This window comes from Poecile atricapillus, chromosome 12, assembly GCF_030490865.1.
Source record: "Poecile atricapillus isolate bPoeAtr1 chromosome 12, bPoeAtr1.hap1, whole genome shotgun sequence".
In the NCBI taxonomy this organism is placed as follows: domain Eukaryota; kingdom Metazoa; phylum Chordata; class Aves; order Passeriformes; family Paridae; genus Poecile; species Poecile atricapillus.
In genome coordinates this window covers 19,985,812-20,006,533 of record NC_081260.1, presented here as the reverse complement: position 1 = coordinate 20,006,533, position 20,722 = coordinate 19,985,812, and the positions used below count along the sequence as shown (strand labels likewise).

The window sequence follows — 20,722 nt, the reverse complement described above, 5'->3', positions numbered from 1 at the left end:
CTTTTGAAAAGTAGCTCAATTTTTTTTTTTTTTTTGAGGAAATCCAGGTTTTTGGTTTGCATTTTGAAACTTGTCCTCTCTTCCAAAGGAAGATCTGGCACTGTGAACCTGCTAACTCCAGCAGGCATCCAACACGTGCTTTGGAGAAGGTGATTATTCCCTGTCACTGGGGCAGGTGTCTTTTCCTGTGAAGATTTTTGCTGCCATTAAGGGGTAGTGTCCTAAAGGGGTTTGTATTTTTAGCAGCTGTGATTTATGTCCTGCAGGCTCTGTCTTTAAATCATGCCTCAAAGAGGGATAGGTTATTTTACAGAGAAACCCATAAAGTAATATATGCTTCTGGTGTGACTTTCTTTAAAGCTGTGCATTAATTCCTGGGAACTGAGGTCAGCCTGCCTGTGCTGAGATCTGCAGAATGACATTTCCATACTGAGGCTCATTTCATGCTGATGTGAGAAGAGGAAGTAATATTTACCATATGAAGATCCATAGTACCATTAATAATAATGATAACAAACGATTAATACTAATGCGGTGCATTTTAAAAATTGTTCTTTTTTCTGTGTCTTAGGGTACTTAAGAAGATCTCCAATCTATAGAGAAAGTAATGGAAGTGCTAATGGGAATTCAGGTTTTGTAGGGATCAGTATCAGCCTCTGGTACATGTACAAACCTTGGGTTGCAGCTTGGTGGAAAGCTGCTGGCTTTGGAGTTCTTGCTTTTGACCTGGAAATGTCCTTGCTCTGCTGCTCTGGATTCTCCTCTGCAGGGTGGGGAAGGCTCTCCTGAGCTCTCCTGTCTCTCCTCAGCTCCTGTGAGTGCTGCAGAGCAGACTGGCAGTGCAGAGGAGGGGGCTGAGCTGGACCTCACTCCAATATTTCCTCCCCTCCCCAGTACCCCATTCAATGTCATCATCCACAGCTCTCCAATATTTCCTCCCCTCCCCAGTACCCCATGCAATGTCATCATCCACAGCTCTCCAATATTTCCTCCCCTCCCCAGTACCCCATTCAATGTCATCATCCACAGCTCTCCAATATTTCCTCCCCAGTACCCCATTCAGTGTCATCATCCACAGCTCTCCAATATTTCCTCCCTTCCCCAGTACCCCATTCAATGTCATCATCCACAGCTCTCCAATATTTCCTCCCTTCCCCAGTACCCCACGCAATGTCATCATCCACAGCTCTCCAATATTTCCTCCCAGTACCCCATTCAATGTCATCATCCACAGCTCTCCAATATTCCCTCCCCAGTACCCCACGCAATGTCATCATCCACAGCTCTCCAATATTTCCTCCCCAGTACCCCACACAATGTCATCATCCACAGCTCTCCAGTCTGACCAGGACACAAACCTGTTTCTGTGGAGGGGATTGGAGGTAAAGCTGAGTGCTGTGTCCTTCTCACTGCTGTCATCTGCCTGTTCTGATTCAGCAAATGGAACTTAGCTCATTGTGGCTTTAGGGAAATGGTGCTGTGGCTCTGATGTTAACACACTCATGGAGGAGTCTAAGAAAGCTGTATTTTTATTTCATGTGTAACTGTGGAGGCATGCTTTGATATCAGAGAATTGCTTTATAAATGAAGTTGTAAGAAACATTTAAATGTCAAGTATCCTTCATCTTGTTCATTCAAACACGGAATATTTATGAGGATACTGATAATAAAGCATCTTTGCCTCTCTGACAGAGACTGGACTTAGGCAGAGTATTTGCCAGCAGAAAAGAGTAAGGAAGTGAGAAAAGGATGTTTTCAATGAGTTACTTTGAATTTCTCTTGCATGCCCTTTTCTTTTAAGGGTTTTGTGAATTGCTCTGGCAATTTGCTAAGTATTAAAGGGAACAATGGGCAGGGCCCTCGTTTTACAAAGACAAAGAAACAAAGAATTGAATATTTTTCAGTTTGCTTCAAAAATAATTTGATGAAGATGGACATTACAGCAAATGAAATATTTAACTAGAGTGACCCTCACTGAAGTGATGTCAAGGGTAGTAAGTAATACAGTTGTCACACTGTATGTAATCACTTCTTTGTAAGCTACTGAGGCACAATTATTTTAAGCAAATTGAAATGTCTAATAAGGACAATGCTGTTTTTCTTTAGCTAGAAATAGTAACATCAAGTACTTATTTAATCTTAAAAATGTTTCAGGCTTTTAACACTGAGACTGGATAATTTCACTCTTTTGGTTTTATTCTTTCTAGCTAGTGTCTTTGCTCTGAAGCTTTCTCAGGATACAAGTATTTACCAGTTTCCTCTCAAACGATGAAGTTATTAACCACTTAAGTTGATTATCTCCCTGAAAAGATTAAAGAGGTTTCATTTTTTGAATGGCACTCTTGAGATTTGGCTCAAGTGTTTGTGATTTGGAGTAGCTGCAAAATTGTTCTAAGAAATATGACTCAAGAAAGAGCTTCTAAAACACCCACAGATCCAGGAGCAGTTTCAGCTCCTGAGTTTCTGTTCCCGATGCAGACAGCAAACCCTGTGCTCCTCGTCCTGGAGTGGCAGCATGGTCTGCACAGCCCTTGGCTTCTCCTGCCATCTCCAGGAGTTTGTCAGGGAAATGTCAGGCAGGTGCCACCTGTGCCAGGTCAGGGTTTGCTGTGGGAGCCCCTGAGGAAATGCTCCTGCTGGACTCTTCCCCTCCAGAGCTGCTCCTCCTCAGCTCTGCTGTCTCTGCCCCCTTTGGGTGGGATTGGTGGGAGCTGAGCCTAAACAAACCCTGTTCTCTCAGAGCTCTGGCCTTTACTGTTACCTGTGGCATCCCAAATCCGTCACCTCTAACCCTCATGTTCCACTGGATTATTGTATTTTGGCCTTTGAAAGATTTTATTCTTTTCATCAAAAATATTGTTGAAGTTCCACTCATTGTCAAGGCTGTTGGTGTTTCCAGTTTGCTGCCAGGGGTGCAGCTCAGAACTGTTTTAGATGGATCAGGGAAGATGCCCAATTACCAGTTAATTTTCTTCTTAGATGTTCAAAGACGAGTTCTCTTGTAGTACGTCAGCATAATTTAAAAAATATTTTTTCTTAATTATTACTTATTCTAAAGCTCTGTTTGCTACCCTTTTGAATCCAATTGTTTATAAATAACATGTTTGGCACCTGAGGGAACCAAGGGCTGTAAGTCAGACCCTGGCTGGTGTTTTGGTGTTGGTTCATTGCCCAGTGTCAGTGCCTGTGAAATCGCCTGAAAACTCTTCCAGCAAATTTCCTGAATATTCCCCCAGTGAGCTGGAAAACAATATTGTGTCACAGATGGCTTTACCAGGGTCTAACTCATCATGCTGCCCTCCTCCCTTTGGCAGCAGGAATCAGAACTTTGACCTTTGTAAAAGAAAGAAACATCACTGCCTGAGCTTGAAAAAAAAGGACATTTTAGTGCCAATCTCCATGGCATTTGATAGTTTGTCTCCTCAGGGCCCCGTCAGCAGTGGAGAGGTGGCTGCCAGTCCACAGAGCACAGCAGAGTCCCCTGATGTCCTTCTGGGGCCTCCATCTGAAGGAGGGACAGGAGCTGCTCCGTTTGCTCAGCAGAGGAGGTTTCCCTTTCGGGATCTCAGGGATGTGTGGGACCAGCAGCTCTCCCTGGACCTTTCCCCTCTCATCCTGGTCCTTTTGTGATTGCTGGAGCCCTGCAGCTCAGGTGGGAAATGTCCCTGCTGAGGTTTGGTGCTGAGGGCCCAGCCTGGGAATGTCTCCTCCTCACCTGTGCCCTGCACAGAAGGCGCTGGGGCTTTGTGGGGCTGCCAGCAAAGGCCAGTGCCTGACCCTGATGAGCTTAACAGAGCCAGATCCTCTGGTGTCTTACTGTGACCCTGATTTAACAGGGCACCTCCAAACCCTGCCATCCTGATTCTGACAATGTCCTCACTAATCAGATTAACCCCAAATCTCAAGCTTATTATTTCTCCTCATAGGTAAAGAATACCATCTTTTCCTGAGAGAGATTATTTTCCAATACTGATTTATGAGCATGAGTTGAATAACTAAAACCAGTTACAGTTTCATCAGAGAGATGAGCTGTTAAGGTGGAAATTGTTAGATAGCAGAATTGTTTGAGTGAAGGGCAGTATATGCTGCTAGGTTCTGAGATTTTTCCCTAAAAATGCCAAAAACTTGTCAGATTCCAGCCTGGATCCTTATTTACCCACATGGAAGTCTCAGTTTTTGCAAGCTTTTCTTACAAGCGTATTAAAACCCTAGTGTTGCCATATTTCATTTGGCAATAATTATGTCCTTTGCCTCTCTTCTGGATAATATTTAGCTTTATCATCATTATTATTACTTGCTACTGTTCTGCTGGGAGCACTAGTTTGCATGTAATTACAGATCTCTTGCAGATAGCCTGTGTGGCCCTGGTTCAGCAAAGCCTTCCAGCAGGTGTGTGGTTTTAATGAGCCCCCTGAATTGTGTGTGGCTCATTCCCTGTGATCCATCCTGTGCCTGGCCTGCCCTGGCTGCACGAGCTCTGGCTCTGGAGTGTCTCCATGCAGGCAGGGGCTGTGTTCTTGTGGCTCCTGTGGCTCCTGTGGCTCCTGTGGCTCCTGTGGCTCTTGTGGCTCCTGTGGCTCCTGTGGCTCCTGTGGCTCTTGTGGCTCCTGTGGCTCCTGTGGCTCCTGTGGCTCCTGTGGCTCCTGTGGCTCCTGTGGCTCCTGTGGCTCTTGTGGCTCCTGTGGCTCCTGTGGCTCTTGTGGCTCTTGTGGCTCCTGTGGCTCCTGTGGCTCCTGTGGCTCTTGTGGCTCTTGTGGCTCCTGTGGCTCCTGTGGCTCCTGTGGCTCTTGTGGCTCCTGTGGCTCTTGTGGCTCCTGTGGCTCTTGTGGCTCCTGTGGCTCCTGTGGCTCCTGTGGCTCCTGTGGCTCCTGTGGCTCCTGTGGCTCCTGTGGCTCCTGTGGCTCCTGTGGCTCTTGTGTCACTTGTGGCTCCTGTGGCTCCTGTGGCTCCTGTGGCTCCTGTGGCTCCTGTGGCTCCTGTGGCTCTTGTGTCACTTGTGGCTCCTGTGGCTCCTGTGGCTCCTGTGGCTCTTGTGGCTCTTGTGGCTCCTGTGGCTCTTGTGGCTCCTGTGGCTCCTGTGGCTCCTGTGGCTCTTGTGGCTCTTGTGGCTCCTGTGGCTCTTGTGGCTCCTGTGGCTCCTGTGGCTCTTGTGGCTCCTGTGGCTCCTGTGGCTCCTGTGGCTCCTGTGGCTCCTGTGGCTCTTGTGGCTCCTGTGGCTCCTGTGGCTCCTGTGGCTCCTGTGGCTCTTGTGGCTCTTGTGGCTCCTGTGGCTCTTGTGGCTCTTGTGGCTCTTGTGTCACTTGTGGCTCCTGTGGCTCCTGTGGCTCCTGTGGCTCTTGTGGCTCCTGTGGCTCCTGTGGCTCTTGTGGCTCTTGTGGCTCCTGTGGCTCTTGTGGCTCCTGTGGCTCCTGTGGCTCTTGTGGCTCCTGTGGCTCCTGTGGCTCTTGTGGCTCCTGTGGCTCCATCACCTCCAGGAGTGAGGCTGGGCTGTGAACTCCACACCTGCCATAGCTGAACTTGTCACCTTAAAAGGCTCTGAAACTGCACCTGGCAGCCCATCAGCATTAGACACAACTCCAGGACTTTTGGGCTTCTTAGAAAGGACAAGAGCTTTTTGTCAGCTTAGGACAAAGCAGAACTGTCTATCTTGAGTCCTTCCTTCCTTCCTCAGTAGGAATTTTAGTAACATTCTCTATAGCAGAAGTAAAACTTGGCTAAATGACCTACCAGGCAGCAGGATATGCCAGGCACATTCACAATATTGTATAATTTAATTGGCTAGTTGGAAATGCATAATAAAATACAGGGTGTTTGAGTTATTACTTAGCTGCCTATGTAATTACTTCTGTTTAATATTTAATTGTGTTGATCTTTCTGTCTTGTCTTTGTTCCACACAGAAAATAGATCCCCCTTTCTGTCTATTCACTGGGCTACTGGGTAGAGGGCTTTGCAGCTAATCTTCCTGATTGTTCAAATGTCACCGTAAAATATTTAGCATCTTGATAACTCCAAAGCTATCAAAACAGATTGGATGGTAACAATTAAAATTATGCTAACATCACTAAAACAGATATAACGCAGTGATGCTTGTTAAGCACTTAATGATCCCTTTCTCCAAGGAATTCCATTTCAATTTCTTTATGCTGCCTGATTGCTTTACTGCATCCTGCAGGTTCTGTGCACTGCTGCTCTGTGTAATACATATTCAAACCCTTCTCTGAGCTCTCATCCTGCCAATCAAGGATGCAAATGGAGTCTCTAGGACTGTGTGATCAGAATTTCTTGCTTGTTTGCAAGCCTGTAAATAATGGAGTGAATGAGGATCTGATGTGTAACAGTATAAAAGTAATCAGACCTTGGATCTGGCTTGCAGTAAACATCAGTATGGCCCCGATCCAACCACTGCTGTAATCAATGGGAGGCTTTTATTGACTTTAATGGGAGTTGAATTAGGCCTTGTCTGAGGCTTGAGAATTCAGCTGCAGCTCTCGGGGCTGATCCTTGGCTGGTGTAACCTGGCTTTGAGCTCCTGGAGCTCAGACCAGCCTGGCCCTGCCCTGCACAGCTGCCCTGCCCCGGGTCCCTGCACTGGCTCCAGCTTTCTGGGCTCTGCTTCCTTCAGCTGTTCCCCCACGAGCTTACACAGTGCTTGAAATGGGTAATTGTCTTCAGAAAAATGTTCTACTTGAAAGGGATTCTAATGATTGTTATTTTGAACTTGAGATTTTTGATTTTTTCATTGTTTACAAAGGAACAATATCTGTTTCTTTTGCTTTGCTTTGGCTGCAAGGGGAAAATGATCCAAATTAGCAAAATCAAAAATAAACTAAGTTGATCAGAAAAGCAGCTCTTGCAGATTTGCAGACCTTCCCTTGCAAATGCTGGTGTGAAAAATGCTAAAGATTTTATGAAGTGTCCTTGCTTTGGAGTTTTGTGGGGATGAATGGGTAGAGAAGACAGTAGCTGTGTGTGGATGAAAGGCTTTTAGAATGTAACTTTGTGGATCATCTACACTATGAACACTTGGAGCTGTGACACCCTTCGTGTTTCTCAAGGACTACAATGAGTATAAAAGACTTTGTAAAGTCCTTTGAGACGATTCTTACTCTGGCCTCTGTGCTTTGAAAGGATATGGAAAATACATCCTTTGGGAAGTATTCTGGCCAGCTGAGCTCTCCAAGGGTAAGCTTGAGAACGTGCTAGATTGATGTTCTGGAGCAGCTCCCAGAGAGCTTGGCCAGTGTGTGATGGCAACTGCACCTTGGCTGGGTGGGAGACTGGTGTTATGGGAGACTGGGGAGGGAAGTGCTGCCTGCCTGGGCTGGCTGTTCAGGGATTCACTCCTCAGGCACAGCCTGCACTCTGGGTGTGTTTATGGGCTCAGTCACTCACAGACAGCTCTGGGTGTGTGTTATGGACTCACTCCTCACTCACAGCCTGCACTCTGGCTGTGTGTTCAGGGATTCACTCACTCACAGACAGCACTGACTGTGTGTATGTGTGTGTTATGGGCTCACTCCTCACTCACAGACAGCTCTGACTGTGTTTATGGGGTCACTGCTCACTCACAGACAGCTCTGGGTGTGTGTTCAGGGGCTCACTCACTCACAGACAGCTCTGACTGTGTGTATGTGCTCACTCCTCACTCACAGACAGCTCTGGGTGTGTTATGGGCTCACTCCTCACTCACAGCCTGCACTCTGGGTGTGTTCAGGGATTCACTCACTCACAGACAGCTCTGTGTGTGTGTGTGTTACGGGGTCACTCACAGACAGCTCTGGGTGTGTTATGTGCTCACTCCTCACTCACAGCCTGCACTCTGACTGTTTCCTCTGCAGGGTGAGGGTGATTTATGCCAGCTGAAATCCTGGGGCTCCACATCCTCCTGCACGCACAGGCACCTCTGGCTGGATTTTGTTGAGTTTTCTTCCCTCACTTATTCCCAGCAAAGGCAGTGGGAGCAGCTTGGATGGTGATTTTTCAGCCACAGATCCGTGCTGTGTGTAGGGAAGTATTTGTCTGTGTTGGGAGGCAGGAGACAGCCCCTGTCCCCCCTCAGCCCCTAGGGGTGGCAGCTCCTGTGCTCAGCCAGGTGGCTCTGTCACCTGTCCTGCATCCTCCTCATCCTCTCCCCTGGAGCAGCTCTCCCTTGCTCCTGTCACAGCTTTGAGCTCTCTGTGAGGCTCTTGCTGAGCTCAGGCTGCCTTTATGGCTCCTGCTGCCAGCTCTGCTCCAGACTTGTGGGGGAAGAATCTCCTTCCAAAAGGTCTAAAAATGTCCCAAAGTCTTAAGATTCATGTGACAAATCCGACTTCAGCCTGGCCATTGAAGGTTGCTGTGAATAAATGTTCTGCTGCTCCAGTTTTCCACAGCGAGGCTCCTTTGCCTGGCACCACCAGGCTCATTCTCCTTTTCAGACCTCAGCTGGAAAACAGGAGGTTCTGCTAATCTTTACAGGGTTTAGTTTCTCTTTTGTTTTATAAAATCCTGTCTTTGGAGATGAGTTCCATAGTAACTCCCTTTTAAAAATGGTGTTTGCCACTTAGCTGTTTTCCATTTGGAGGTGTTTTATTTACAGTAAATTAAAGCAAGAAGGTAAAGTGGGTTTTATTTTCCTATTTTCCTGTATTCATAGGCTTTATCATCTGCCCTCCATCCCTTTCCTGTGGTCATGCAACATCAAACCTTGCAGGAATAAGTCAGGGCTCATCTTTCTGCCATGCTATGCTCTTGATCATTTGACTGAAAAATATTTGTTTGTAGGTGAAAACTACCACTGCTTTTTCTTTTTCTGTAGTGACTTTGGAATTGCACCTTTTCTCTAATGTTTAAGAGTTCCAGTTCATGGTGATATTTAAGAAGTAAAGCTGAACTCAGCCAAAACACAGAAGAATTGAAGAGGCCCAGTCATCAGAGGGGAAGAATATAGCCTGACAAGTCTACAGAGTAAGTAAGGTTGTAGAGATGTGTCACTTCATTTTAATTAAACATCTATGCATTCTCACCCACCTGTGTTCTGCTGCTTTGCTGGTGAGCAGAAGGATTTCCTCAGTGCTACTGTTTACTTTTTGTTCATTCATATTTGAGCTTACAAAGTGTTTGAAAGCAATTTAACTTTTCACACAGAAATTTCACACAGGTGAAGGCTTTTGTGTGCTAGGGAAAATGTGAACAGAATTTATATTGCAGTGTTGATTTTAAAGTCCTGGAGTGTGGAATTCTCCAGAACTGTCCATTACCAGTGTGTGGAGCAGCTCTTCCACCTGTTTACCTTCTCATTTTCCACATGGTTTTTTTCTAGCCAGACATTTTGTTGCCTCACACGTATTTCCTGAGGAGTTCATTCTCTCTGCCATGGTTTGGCAGTGTGAGTTTGTGTTCCAGCTCTGCTGGGGCTGTGCTGGTGGCTCTGCTGGCTCTGCTGGCTCAGGGTTCAGGGCACAGGGACATTGCCCTGCTCACAGTCCGTGATCCCCACAGGGCTGGGCACAGCAGAGCCCCCAGTGCAGCCTCGCTCTCAGCTCATTTCGAATATCAGCTGGACAAACATGTCATGATTCAGTCCTTGGGAGCCTGTAAGGAGCTGTTTTTTCACAGCCATTCCTGGTGTGTTGAGATTAAACCTCCTGTCACACTGGCTGTGTGTACACTGCCAGGCAGGCGCTGACCTCTCCACTGGCTGCAATTAGAAACAATTTCCAGATTTATATGATGAGTTTTATTTCACAGTGTGCATGTACAGTCCACACAGAGAAGAAGTTTTTGGTTTTTTTCACAATTGAACTTGTTCTCTCAAATGTAACTACATCTCCAGCTGTCTGCAGAATACCCTGCACTGTCTGTGAGAACTGTAAAAGAACTGCAAGCTTATAAATTCACCTTTTTGCAGTTATTAAATGTGCTTGAGTCATTCCAGCCTTGCTGTGGAGATGGGTACAATGCAGGAGCCCTGGCACTATGACAGCCCATTAAAATCCCAAGATGTTTAGCCATGTATGAGTATTTTCACACAGTGAGACCTCCAAGCTTAGCCTGCTGCTGACATTGTTAGTTATTGAATCAGTTGCACGAGATGAGGTTGACAGGTGTAATTATGTATTTCTGTGGTGATTATGTATGGCCTGTCATAGAGACCAACATGCCTGTGACTGTGCACCCATTCAGGAGTCATTTATTGAGTGAAGGATTGGAGTTGGCACGCCGTTTACAAGGGGAGGAAATGTAAAACAAAACAGAAGTTCATTTTGAAATATAATTGATTCATTAAACCATTTACCAATGCTTCATCTTAGTGCATGGAAATACATCTTTCTGCATTTCCTACAGATGTCTCAGTTATTTAAGGATATTCTTGCACCCTGACTTTAACAAAAGAATAAAACTCATGTGATGAATTCATGAGAAGCTGGGTCTCAGGTCTTTAGCTGTGTCGTAGTTTCTCACAGCTTTTGTGATAGATATGAGATGATATGTATGAGAAAGAGAGAAGGAAAGAAAGAAAGAGTAGAGATGGTGGGGATTTAGGCAAAAGATAATTAGAATATTTAGAAGACTGTCCTTTGGAATCAGTAATTAAACTAGGTTCAAATGCCAAAAAGCAGATGCAAACCCAAACTTGGAAAGTTTCATCTCAAAGTTTGGAAGAACCATTTTTCCCCAGTCTCATCTGCTTAGAACACATTGGTTATAATTTTCCCAGTAGGAAGCACCTGAGTTAATATCTGGCTTTCTAATCATGTGCTTGGAAAGACAGCTTTTGCTTTTCCAGAAAACTTCCCAAGTGTGCAGTAAAATGCATGCTGTTCCAAAAAAAATATCCTGAATAAAGTGATGTCTGGTGAATTGCATTTTGGTTTTTCTATCACTAAGCTAGACTTTGAGGGCTTTTTAATTTTTTATTTTCTTGTAATGAAGTTTCATTGAAGTAGAAGAATATTTGATGTTGGGAGAGGTCTCTGGAGATCATCTCATCCAACCTCCCTGCTCAAAGGAAGGTAAATTGGAGCAGGTTGCCCAGGATCATGTCCAGTTGGGTTTGGAATATCTCCAAGGATACAGAGTTCACTTTTTTAGGTGTCGTGTTCCAGTGATCAGTCACTCTTACATGAAAGTTTCCTAGGTTTAAATGATCCTGGCTGTATTTTGGACACTGCTGTGTTTGAAAGACGCTGCCTTTCTCTCACTAGACACCAGGAGAAGAGTCTGCCTCTGTCCTTTCCTCCTCCCATCCATTTATAAAAATGGCTAAGATCCCAGTTCTCTCTGCTTTTCCTGTCAGATGCTGCCTGGTGCTCTCAGGGACAATCCAGAGGAGAAATACCCATTTTCATGTGGCTGAGGAATGTGTTTGTGAGGGCTGAAGGGAGGAGCAGGCTGGAGGCGCCGTGGTGGATGGAGCAGTGGTGCTGGAGGAGCTGCTGGTGCAGCCCCTGTGAGGGTGGCATCACTCATCTCCTCCCAGAGATGAGCTGGGAGCTCCAGGGCTGATGGATGCCAGTGCCCTGAGGCAGACCTGGACATTTATAATGAAAGGTAAAAAGGAGGGGAGCATCTGATGGAGCTCAGTGGCTCCAGCACTGGGCCTGTCCTGCTGCTCCCCCTGAGCAGCTCAGCCTCTTCCCCATGGACTGCACCCCTCATTACCACGGGGGGTCAGGTATTCTCCTCATCTGTGGCTTTAATGCCCTCCTGGATAGCCCTGAAACCAGCCAGACTCTGGGAGGAGGACAGGAAACAGAGCAGCAGGCCAGGCAGGAGCACACAGCCCCTTGCTGCCATCACAGCACGGCCAGCTCAGAGGCAGCACTGACATTCTCTCAGGACAGGATGTGAGCAAAGGGAAGAATTTGCTTTTCCCATGTACAAATTCTATTTTCATACACTAGTTATTTCTGACTCTAAAGTCATTCTCTGTTTTTTATTCCAGCCTTGACCACGTGGCTCCTACTGCTCCCATAACTCCCATTGCTGATATTCTAACATGATGCAGCCATAGATCGGATCTTTCTTTTCTTTTAATGTATTTCTTCATCATCTAAAGACTAAATATTTTGAATTTATGGTATTTTGAATACCACTTCTCATTTGCACGCTGGATTTGAGGCAAGAGAGCAAGTTTGCTTATTTAATATTTGCTTTGATTTGATCTTTGCTCTTAATTATTTTTTACCATTTCCACGAGTAATCAGGAAATGAACAGCTGTCTCACACTTTCAGCAAACTAAAAACAGCCTGTTTATTAGTCTTTCCTTATTGTAAACTGGTATTTATATAGAAATAAAAATACCTCGTTGTAAACTGGTATTTCCTTATTGACTTTTTACTTGCCCCTGTGCAGAATGTTTTAAGATGTTGCTTCTCTTGAGTCTCCCACCTCACAGCTTTTAAAAATGTTTCCCTTCTGCCTTGACAAGTAAAGTCATCCAGCATGAAAGGTATACATGAACCAAACATGAATGGAAGGTGTGGGTCAAGTTACAATCCAAACAAGAAGAAAATTAGAGGCAGTTTTGGAGACTGAGGAGACCAGTCCTGTGGCACACATCTGCAATGGGAAATAACACCATCCTGGCACCCTGTGTGATGTTTACACACTGATAGCAAATCCTCTTAAAAAAGTAAAAATAAGTGGCTTGCTGCCCCTTTTTCCACTGATGTTTTCCTTTTATCTTTTCATTCCTTTTCAAATTGGTAATGATTGTGAATCACTTCTCACCACAGAAAGTGCTGTTTTCCAAGAGCAGTGATTTGATTCTTGTAATCTTATTTATTAGTTAAATTCAATAAGTGCTCAACCTATGTGCTAAATGCCTTTTAAAAATACACTAATAAACAGGTCTTGATTGCTTTTTGATTGCATTGCAGATAATGATATTTACACCATCAGTGAGTGAAGGTAATCAGCTTTCCCAGAGAGGCGCTCCCAGCGCAGACACCGAGCTCTGCACTGTGGGTCCTGATGATGGAGTGATCATGAGATGGAGATGAGCATGGTGGTGGCTTTCTCTGTGCTCCTGCAATCTTGGGCTTTTGGGCTTTAACAGATTTAATAGATTCCCTGCAGTTATTTGACTGATATGAGTGCTGTGACAGGTTTATTTGTACAAATAATAAGTGTTGTAGAGCTGGGCCAGAAACTGCTGGGGCTGTTGTAATTTGTGGTGCTGAGCAAAGGAAAATGGTGTGCAGATCTTTTCACTTCATGTACTTTTTGTGCATGTGTTTTGATGTGAATCCTGGTTTCTTTGAGGTGGAATTTGAGGGTCAGGATTTTGGGCAGCTGGATTGGAGCCATCACCAGATGCAGCACGGATGATTTTGCAGCATCTATACGTGAACCTCATTTTTGGTGGGCTTGAAGAGGGATGAGTAAGGAAGTGAGTGGGGCTCTGATGCTCCTGTCAGGGCTGGGAAAATGTCTGAGAAATATCCTGCAAGGCCTTTGGCTTGGGCAGCTGTAGAGCAATGCAGCAAGAGGGAAGGCACAGAAATTCCTCTGCTTTACACGAGTGTGTTTGAAAAGGCTCCTGGGCCTTCTCTGAGGCACAAGGCAGCATTTTCTGCTTGGGGGACACAACAGCCACCGAGTTCTCCAGACACTGAGATCTTTTGCCCCATGCTGGAGGTCAGAGAGAATCCAGCACATTCCACAAAGGTGACCATGGCTGTGCTCTCAGCATGGGGCACACCAGTGGGAAAGCAGCTGTGTGGTTTTCTGAACCTTACAGCTCCCAAACGCTTACACCAGTGCCAAAGGAGGAGAAATAAAGTACTCTGCAAATGTTTGTGCCAGCAGATTCTCTCTTGGCCAAACCTAGATGCTTCTTGCATTTATTTTATTGTTTTAATCAGTGTATTTGTGGCATGATGTTGCTAATAAAATCTGCTCCTAGCCAGTTGCTTCAGTCTAATTGAAAACTTTAAGTGATTTAAAATCAAAGGGAATCTTTGTTTGACTGGCAGGCAGAAGAAGGATGAACTCTTAACATCAGCGTGTTCCATCCCGAGCTGGGGTGGGAAGGCAGCTCGCAGTTGCATGGGCTCCTGTCTGAGATGGGAGTGGGCTGGGGCTGTAGCTGGGTTCCACTGGTAATCCCCCTTAATCCATCCTTTGAGCTGAGACTGACAACATCAGAGCCTGTCACAGCCTGGAGGTGACATAATCCCATCCTTGCAGTTCATGCTCTTGAGCAAAGGTGACCCCCAGGTAAGACCAAACTTTGTTAAGGGTGAAGTTGTGGCTGCATCTCTGAGTTGCTGCGAGCTGCAGGTGCTGCCTCCCTTCTGATTTAAGGGCTGGGGCTGCCACTTCAGATGGTTTGGATGTGACAGGGAGAGGCTGAAGCGTTTTTCCAGCTGCCTTGTCTGGCTGCTGAGCTGGGGTGTAATTGGGTGAGATTTTCTGTGGTTCAGATGTCAGCTGGGTGTGGGCTGAAGTTCACTGCCACCATTTATTTCAAAGGTTTTCAGAGCTGGGCTTCTGGGCCTTATTTAGGTATTGAAGTCAGCGCAGTGATTTTTTTTCAGTGTATTTGCAGTTGATTCAAAGGTCTGGGGGGAACCATTGGGAGCTGTGTGACCTCTGAAGCCCTGACTCCGTGTGCCTCATGTAGCAGAGCTGGCAGGATTTGTCCTAAAGGCTGGGGAAGGATTTCTCAGGGCCAATGCTTAATGCTTCTCTCAGCTTATTGCAAGTTGCAAATTAGGAACTGTGAGCAGTTTTATTTCTAATGTGGTTTTTTCATTTGACTTGAAAATATTGCTGTGGGTGTTCTGACCAGCCACTCTACTATTTTAATTTTAATTTTTTTCCCCTAAAGAAAAAAAAGGGAGCTTTTAACACGGTCTTACATGGCTCTGATTTAAATTTTTAGAATTTGCAAATCAAGGCTGGTGTGACTCTGATCTCCTGCTGGGCTCCCCCTGGGAGCATCTCTTCAGCAGCTGTGGCATGGAAAGATGTGGTGACTCTGCTTGGGGACAGCAGTGAATGGCAGCAGAGGTGCTTGTCATCTTATTTATGAATAGTCTTTACAGCTGCAAAATACTGTTTTTAAAGAGAGAAACAAATATTCAGAAGACAGGTAAGATAGTCTAATATAAAACAAAAATGAAACAGTTCTGGTTTATATTTGTCTCGAAAATTGTACCCACAGCTTCTAAATTCTTTTGAAACAGAGAAAGCAATATGCCAGGCCAAGGATAATCCTAGAGGTGAACAACTCTGGGGCTTCTCCTGGTGGCTGAATCCCTCACCTCCTCAGCCTGGAGCCATATGCCATGGCTTCTCACAGCATTACCTGGACCTCCTCTGATCAGTACATAAAGGTTTTAGTTGGGAAAAAAGTCTAAAACTTCAGAGATTTCTATCCATGTTGTGGAAATAGATATGACAGATTTTTCACAGTATTGCTTTTAACTGCTGTGGTGAGAAGCGCTGCCAGGATCAGAGGGCAGAATCTAACACACAACACGGGTTTTGTTTTGTCTTTCTCTTTTTAAAATTGCTTGGATATTTGCAGGGAGTGACTGAAGGAATGCAGATTAATGGAAACAAGCTATATTGCATGTGGCTTAATGTGCCTAAAGGCTCCTTTCTGAGGAGTGAGGGCTAAATGAAGTTAGTGTCAAACACAGGTGGAGGAGCCCCCTGCTCCCCTTGGGACCACCCCCGGTGCTGCTCGGTGGCTGAGGGGTGTCGGGCTCCTGCAGCCTCAGTTTCCCTGGGGGTGAGCCAGCAGCTGCTCAGGGCTCTGCTCTGCCTGCACAGCCTTTTGGCTGCTTTTGCCTTGTCCTGATCCTGCCTGACCCTGGAACAGCTCGGTGGCATCAGCCAGGTGAGAATGGGGTTTTGCAGGAGAGGCGGAGGTGGCAGTGTGGGACGTGGGTAAGGTCTGGGGCCGTTTGGGGTTTTTCCTAAGGAGAAAGAGAACTCCCTTTGAAATGGAGTTTTTTCCCTCAGAAGGATACTGAAATGCAGCTCTCTCTGTGTGAGCAGCAGCCACAGTAGCTTTGGTACCAACTTCTGATGAAAAACATATTCCAGTGCAACTGCTCCACTGTTAGGAATGTGCATCGTATCTCCTTCTGCCAGTGCTTTTTCCTGCCATTTCTGGCTCTGCATGGCATTATCTTGTTTAACAGGGCTGGGGCCAAGGGCTGCCTGTCCTCTGCTTCTTTCTGCCTCCTCCTGCCCTTTCCTGGGCTCTGGCTGCACTGAGCATTTCCCCAGCCCTGCCTCTGCCTTCCCACCTAATCTGATAATTGTTTCTAGCTCTTCAAGCATCTTCAAGTTTTCATTTCCCTGCTTTCACAGTAACTGTAGGAACATTTACAAACAGAAAACTTACTGCTTAATCACTCAGCTTGGGAGAAAAGGCATCTTGCTTTGGTCCAGCCCAGTGCCAACATTCACCACAGTAACTGAATAGGATCCCCTTGGCTGTATAAATATATATATATAAATACAAATAAATACAGGTTCTAACAAAACACAGATCAGTGTGGGTTTTTGTGTCATTTCAGTCAGATCAGAGTCCAAGTTGGAGAGTTTCATCCAGCTAATCTGTTGATCTTACTCTACTGTTTTTGTGACAAAGATTATTTTGTATTATCGTATGTGTTTGAAGATCCTAAGAGTAGTTTTGTTACAGCAATATGTAGTGGATGCAAACTTTTAAATATGAGTTAACCTGCCTGGTTTTCAGTGTTTTCTAACAAAACAGAAGGAGGAGATCTTTGTGGATGGCTAGAGCTTATCTTTATAGCTGTCTGAAAGCAGAGGCAAAAATATCTCTGTTTTTCAATCTCGGTTATTAATTTTATATTTATTTTTGTTTATCCTCCATATGTTGTTGACTTTGCATATCTTCTTACAAAAAAATATGGTGGTAGTTTTTAATATTTTCTGAGCCAAAAGTATTTTTAAATTTTGAGACCTAGGTGCAATTTAAAGTGAATTATGATATTCTGTGACTTCTTAGATTTTGGCTCACAGTCTTTAGATGCTTTCATTCCCACACCTGCCATCCATTAGGAGACCTCCTCCTGTGATCTTTCATCATTCAGAATATATGATGATTTTCTTAAACACTTGAGTTAATTGGGAGTGACTCTTGCTTTAAAATATATGGCAGTATTTGTAAATAGCAGCCATTGGGCAGGCTTGAAATAAACACGTGCAATTTGGCAGGAATTGTTAAGAAATGCAAAGCCACTGAACATTCAGATGACGTCCAAAAGGGCCCTGTTGTGGCCAGGACAGGCCAAGCAGAGCCCGTTCCCTGCAGAGCTCGCTGGTCCCAGATGCTCTTTCCAGGGGAGATGTGTTGGTGTCAGTCCCTGCCGCCTGTCTCCAGGCTGTAGCACAATCTGCTCCGGCTGTAGGGTTTGGGAAAGGAGCATCTGCTCTCCTTCAGCTGCTCAGAGCAGAGAGCTGGCCCTGCTGGGACGGGGCAGCATGGGCTGAGCAGGGATCTGTGCTGAGCAGAGCCTGGAGGAGCTGTGTCCTGTCCTGAGAGTGTTCTACAGCCTGGCAGGAGGAGCTGTGTCCTGTCCCTGTGTCCTGTCCCTGTGTCCTGTCCCTGTGTCCTGTCCCTGTGTCCTGTCCCTGTGTCCTGTCCTGAGAGTGTTCTGCAGCCTGGCAGGAGGAGCTGTGTCCTGTCCCTGTGTCCTGTCCCTGTGTCCTGTCCCTGTCCCTCAGAGTGTTCTGCTGCCTGGTTCAGAGGGAGCTGTGTCCTGTCCCTGTGTCCTGTCCCTGTGTCCTGTCCCTGTGTCCTGTCCCTGTGTCCTGTCCCTGTCCCTCAGGGTGTTCTGTTCTGGCTCAGGAGGAGCTGTGTCCTGTCCCTGTGTCCTGTCCCTGTGTCCTGTCCCTGTGTCCTGTCCCTGTGTCCTGTCCCTGTCCCTCAGGGTGTTCTGTTCTGGCTCAGGAGGAGCTGAGGGCAGCTGTGCTCTCCTGCCCTGGCTGGGTCACAGCTCAGGGCACAGGGAACACCAGCAGGGCAGCAGCAAGAACAGAAACAAAATTGCTAAAAAATGAGGGGATGCCTCAGCTTCTGTTGGCATACCTGAGGCACCCAGCTGGCTGCTTTTGCTGTATTGGGAGATCTGGCAAATTTGCTGGAAGACAGTGCGATTCCAGATGCAATGTGGAGTCATTTGTGAGGTGCCAGAGGCAAGAGCTGCTGTGGGTGGTTCTCTTGTCTGGTTCTTGCTCAGGTCAGCACCAGGTGCAAGCTCTGCATGAACCCAGAGCATCCCGAAGCTGTGCTGAGATCAGGGAACCAAAATTAAAGTCTAGTTTCAAAAAGTAATGTGCATTAATTTTGGGACCAAGTTTTGTCTTCCCACAGGAGCTACTTGGCCTCCTAAAGACAAAAAGAGCAAAAGGCAGGAGAACTGGAGTGGGATGGGGAGCAGAGAAGAACCAAAGAGCTGCACAGGGCTGGGAGAGCAGCTTTTGAAGGCTGATTCTGCAGTCAGGGGAAAGGAAGGTGTCAAGTCTGTAACCTTTCATGTCACTGGGATGAACTGTAATGAGTCAAGTCTCTTTCATGGGAGGGCAAACTGAGCAGCTCTGTCTGGCTTCCAGCCACTTTTGGCTATGTCAGCTTTTAGGAGAGCAGCTGACAAATCATCCCAGGGTTATGGTGGGGTAATAGGAGAGACTCACTGGGTTTGGAGCTGAACTCACGTATCAAACCCTGTCTGCATAGCTGAAACCTTCTCAGAACTGGGATATCATCACCTGGGGCCTGGCACTGGGCAAGGAAAGCAGCTGCTCTGGATTTTGTTGGTCGTACTTTGACATGAATTTGGGACAGATCTTAGCAGTGCTTTGCACTGCTTCCTTTTGGTATTCCTGCTCTGGATGCTCAACAGATTTAATACAAGGCATGAAAATGGGACATCTTCCCCTTTTGCTTGCACATTTCTTCTCCAGCAGGATGCTGACCGAGTGTTCTTCATTCTGAAACACACTGAGAGCTGCATGAGAGGACAAGCACTGAGGCTGGGGACACCAGGGAATGGGGAGCTTGGGCTGTCTAGAAAAGGATCAGCCTCCCTGAGAGGAGGACACCTCCATCAGTGCTCTGAGACCAAAGAAAACATGTGCTTCTCTTTCTCTATCTTGCCCTCCCTCCTTGCATGCTTTGAAAAAAAAAAAGTAATTGTTAATAGTTTAAAACAGGTTTTAAGCCAAAACTTTTAAGAGCTGCAAACAGACTTACTGGCAGGTTTTCAGGTCTCGAATGGCAATCGAAAGCAGCTGATGCATGTTTTGCAATCTGTTTGCAGACTGCCAGAACTTATGACTCAATTAATAAAACAAATATGCCTATCAACTACAGCATAACCCTTTTGACCTTAATGAAGTCCTAAATCTTTAGCGAATTTGTTTCCAGACTTCAAATGTACGCCCAGCTAATACCTGCACTTGTTGCATGATAGTTTATTGCTGTGCCCTGCTGCTGCTGCAGCCCTTGCTGAACCTCTGACCCTTGCCTTTCCAGATGACTGGCAATTTGGAACACCTCATCAGACAAAAGGTTACATTTCTGTGCCCTGTTAGTTGATATAACTCCTGTCTAATTGACAGGTAGGGCAGGGTGAGCTGCTCCCACTCCTTGGCAGTAGAGCTGCGGGTGGCACAGGAGCTTTTGCCATCTCTGTGGTGCCCTGTGTGCAGGACCTGTTTGCTCCTCATGGAGCAGAATGGGTGCAGATCCCATCCCCTGTCCTGTGCAGGCTGCCAGGAGACATCTGACACTCTCCTAAGGGCAGTGTGCTCCATCTCCAGCTTTGCCCAGCTTTCTGGAGCAGTGACCGCAGTATTTTAAGTCACTGTCAGACTATTCCCTGTCAGCTGTGATGTTTCTGGGTTTGAAACCCAGTCTCCAAACGATTCCTTTGGCTGAGATGATGTGGAGAGATGGGATCTAACCACAGAGATAACCATATGACCAATGCTGGTTTATGTTTCTGTACAGAGACAGATGCAGGTCTTGCCATGAGCATTGCAGGCGTTCAGGAGGGGTTTATTGACATTTTGAAAAGGTACAGAAATGGAATAAAAGTAGTGATTGGAACATCTCCAAGGTTTGGAGTCATCAGTGAATTTTTGTTACTTTCTGAAACAGGATTAAAGATTGGGAGGAAGGTAGAGCTCTTGGGAGGGGTCCTGTCAGTCTCCTTTGCTCTTTAACACCTAATTCCAGCTGGGAGTGCCAGAGTAAAGGTGAGGAGCATCACTGATGTTCTCTGCTGTCACCTGGCTCCCGAGGCCATGTCAGGGCTGAGGAGGGGAGGTTGGTGGAGCTGTTCCTTGAGATCCAGGAGAGGTTTGTGCTTGGCCAGCTGCCCCTCGGGCTGTGTGTCCTGTGCCCTGGAGCAGAGCAGGGCTGGAGGCTCCCTGGGCAGCAGAGGACAGCTGAGGGGAACGGGGCTGTGTGTTTGCTCCACAGTCACATGGAGGCTTTGCCTCAACTTCTGGAAGACAACTTAATAACTGAGTAGTCAACACCAACACAGACAATTAAAATCTGAATTGTGGAGTTTCCATTCTCTCAAGGATTTTAATAAACAGAAAGGCATTGCTTCCCAGGAGAGCTGAGCGGGCTGGCACAGAAAATTGAGTGTAACAACACTGGTGTCTGCACTTTCCTTTGTCTCTTTTTGCTTGTGGCAAGTGCTCTCCTCACAAATCTTCCAGCATAACTTTTA

At 46.2% G+C, this 20,722-nt stretch overlaps 1 long non-coding RNA gene across 1 annotated transcript; it reads left to right on the top strand.

Annotated features, from left to right (window-relative positions):
- The first annotated feature begins 62 nt into the window (after nt 1-62).
- On the top strand, nt 63-7,988 carry LOC131583729 (uncharacterized). The gene is made up of 3 exons (XR_009278583.1): nt 63-149; nt 7,130-7,183; nt 7,840-7,988. It is a non-coding gene; the product is annotated as an uncharacterized LOC131583729 (long non-coding RNA).
- The last annotated feature ends 12,734 nt before the right edge of the window (nt 7,989-20,722 follow it).